This window comes from Egretta garzetta, unplaced genomic scaffold, assembly GCF_000687185.1.
Source record: "Egretta garzetta isolate BGI_Z169 unplaced genomic scaffold, ASM68718v1 scaffold397, whole genome shotgun sequence".
Taxonomy (NCBI): Eukaryota; Metazoa; Chordata; class Aves; order Pelecaniformes; family Ardeidae; genus Egretta; species Egretta garzetta.
The window spans coordinates 3982145-3986082 of NW_009260493.1; positions in this window are offsets into that span (position 1 = coordinate 3982145).

A 3938-nucleotide genomic window follows, 5' to 3' on the forward strand; every position below is an offset into this window, starting at 1 on the left:
CGCGGCCGCCCGGGGGAGGCCGCAGGGCTCCGGGGGGGGTCCTGGCCGTACGCCGAGTGCCGTCCTGCCGCTCCAGGGTGACGGTACGCTGTCCCTACCGCTGCCGCGGCGTGGAGAGCGGTTGTCCTTTAACGCGAGCTTCTGAGGCACAGTCAAGCCCTCAGCCCTCCCCTTCGTTGCACACACACAGCGCTGCTGTAAATGCGCTTCCCAATACCTGCAACCACTGCAAGATGGGGACCTCACTACCCCTGGATTAAAACGCCGGGTGGAATATCAGCGGTATAAGGATACTTTCGTAGTGGTGGACCTGATGGCAGCAACAGCGTTCCTGGTTGTACCTAACCTGTTGGTGATACTGTCCCAGGGACCAGAAGGTCACATCATGGAGGTTCATGCCCTTGGCTCTGACGGGTGGTGGCTTCCTGATGTCTGAGAGGGCACAAAATACAGTGGCTAGCAGAAGCAGCTGGTCGTGGTGTCAGGAAAGACTTGGATCTCCACGCTGGTCATGCTGACTCTGAGGAGGCTCTGAGACCAAATCTTCTACCTTCAGTCCAGGAGAAAATAAAATAAGCAACAAGACACTAGGAAAAAAAAAAAAAAAAGTCACAGGAGGAAAATCAAGTGAAAGATGATGCTTGGGTAGGTGGGCCCTGGTGTGATCTGAGGGATCAGTGTTTGTACCAGCCTTTGTTTTAAAGGCAATGAACAACTGTTTCTGTCAGCAGAGGTTTGATTACCAAAGGGATCCTTGATGCTAGGAGCAACTGAGGGGGTCTTGTGCTTGGACTTCTACACCCTGAAAAGGAAAAGGTCTTAAAGTGCTTGATTGCAGGGTAAATGTTAAATTGCTCCACCATCTAAAAAAGTTACTTTGAAGGGAAATAGCAACCAGCAGTCATGTCTGGGCTTGGATAGAAAAACCACCTCTATGAACACCGTCTCCCTACGTCTTTCTTCTGAAATAAATATTTGAACAATAAGGTCCTTCATCATAGTTATGCTACTGGAAGGCAAAAAGAATCAATGACTGTGCAACCTGTTCCCTACTTTTATTCCATTGCATAGAGTCAAAGCCTGTTAATCTGGTATCCACTGTGCTCAAGTTCTGCAACAATGAAGGGCTGTTTTGGAGAACACATGCTAGCACCCATCCTAGATGAAATTAGCACAGTTTAAGATCTCTGCTGATGCACAGGAATTGTATGTCAGGCACGGACAAAGGATCCTTTAGAAGCACGGTACACGAACTTCCCACTGGATCCTTGAGGTTACTTTACCTTATCTTACCTGGGTTCACAGCTCCAGCAAGCACATTGGGCAATCAGACCCTTCTGGTTTTTGTGGTGTGTATTTTAGCCTTACAGGCTAAAATGGTTTAGTTTCATTGAAGACTCAAGGTTCAGTGTAAGAAGGATGTGGGTGAAATGTAATGGTCTGCAATACAACGGGAGACCAGACCAGTGTCTGCAGTACAACGGGAGACCAGACTAATAATGTTAGCGGTGTGCCCCAATAAAAGTGATGCCCAATGTCTGTACTGTATGTATTGCAGGAGGTTTCACTTCAGACTGGTTCTTCTCTGGAGCTGTGGATTGAATATTCATTAGTGGGTGCATTAAGTGAACCCCTGGAACACATCTCCTGGTCTGGTTTTATTCAAAAGGAATCCAGCTTGCTTTATGAAACTCTGTCAGGTTATAAACCAAAGCTCAGTATAAGTCCAGATGATCAGGAGATTTACTCTTCATTTGAACTATAGTGCTGCTGCAGGGGCACCCTTCGTGTGCAAGTCTCGCTGGACTTGAGCTTTGTAAGCTCTCAAAGGCAAGTTACTCCATGTGGAGCTCCACAGCGTGACTGATTATGCACCCATGCACATCCTTGTGTTTTGTGATCAGCCTCTGACAGGAAGAGTTTGGGGCTGCCTAAGCCTTAGGCAATCTGTCCCCTACTTCTCTAACTGCACCTCCTCCTATGATGTACAAGATCTCACTCCTTGGGTCACCTCTGTGTCACTAATACGGCATCTCAGACATTAATGCTCACTGGACATAACTTGGTAACTGCCATTCTCGGTTTGCCTTTTAGTCACGTGCATTTGAGCATCCTCCAGTGTTACAGCATCCTCAAAACTTACAGAAAAACTACCCAGGCCTTTTGGAGCCCCATTTGAATGCTCTTCGTTTCTACTCTCCACCCGTTCATAGAACTCTCAGCAAAGCCTACAGAAAAAAGTAACCTCGTACAAAGAAAAACTTGCACGTAAGCCAAGGTGAAAATCTAAATGAAACGATATAGAAATGGTCTTGTTTCCCATTTTTTTTCTTTCGGTCAAGAAAATCTCAAGGCAGGCTAACGAACATGCCAGGCTCAGCCGAGCTTCTTCCTAGTCAAAGACTCTTCTTTATTATGCATTTCTAGACCTTTGAAAGGAAATGCAACTCCTTTATGGGTGGGTTCTTTGTGCCTGTGTCCTTTCTAATGAAGTATCTGTTGAATCTCTGGATGGTATTATAATAAGGGCTAATTAGATTGTAGGCTGCCATTGGCCTTTATGTGTTTCTGTGGACTTTATACTCCGTGTCTATGAGAGAGCAGTAGCAAAGTCTTTTGTGACTGTGGTTCAAATGGAGTTTCAGTGGATTTTATTTTCCTTTGGATTTGATCTTAATTTTTTTCAGCAAAGCCAAAATGAAATGTTTCCAAATTTGCCCGTTATATGCTATATGAATGCAACTTTTTCGTACTTTGTAAAAAGTTTACACCTCAGGTTTTTGATTAAATGCACAAATTATAGTAAGGTAGACTATAAACATGTAAAATATTATATTCAGTCCTAGCCTGTGATTTTTCAGGTCCTGACTTTTAAGTATTTGTTTGTATGTAAATTGTGAAAAGTCTCAACTGAATTTTCATAAGTCACATGCTGTAAGTGTATTTGAAAGCGGGAGTCTGGCATGGGTCATACTTGTCATTCAATAGAGATGAGAAACGGCTTTAGAAAGGAGAGAGAGTCCAAAGCACTGGTATGTGTGGGATGGGAGATGTTAATAAATGTTGTTTACTACAGGGGAGGAAGCAGGATGCCTAAAAATCTGTCAGAGAACTGAGTGGAAAAAAGAACTAAAAAGGTGGACTTCCCATCCAGTTTTTAATATAGGAAGAGTAGCATAATGGCTTTGCTACTCGGCATCTTGGCAGAATAAAGTGTAATGTCTTGGAGTCCAAGTTTTAATCTTTTCTGTGCAGGCTAGCAGATGAGAATGCTTAAGAGGTTTTCGGTGGTGGTGTTTTTTGGTTCGGTTTGGGGTTTTTGTCTTTTTTTAAAGGAACAACATTTGACTTTCTGAACAGCATTGTATTTTGTGAATCTCAGAGATATTGGTGAATATTGATGAATGATCTCTGAGAGGTATTTTGAGACCTGTGAGGTGCCTTTTCCTAAGGAATTGCTTTAAATGCAAATGAGTTGTTTACAAGAAATTATGCCACAAGCAGTTGCCTCCAAAGCAATAATAATAAGCATAATAATGCATGCTTGAACTCATAAGAAATTGGTAATACTGCCTCATCACAATGAGTTCATGGCGATGCACCCAATACTGCAATTTCTAATATTTGAGGCAGAGTGTACAAACTGTGCCAAGGTAAGTGTGCTTGGATGTGTGGGAGTGTGACTCCCACATAAGCAGACATGCAAAAATTAAGCTTTCCTGCAATGGTTGTAAGTGAAATTATTGAAACATTGCAAGTTAAAAATCAGCAAGCCATTGTTGAAAAAAAGCTTGCCTGTGCCTAAGACAGAAGAGTTTTTACAAATGTTCTCAGTTGATATGTATATATTTAATATATAGCTCTTCAGTCGGATGAACCATTGCTTGGGTAGTAAATGGCTCCACATATCAGAGGAGGATTCAACTCAAAGTCTTTGA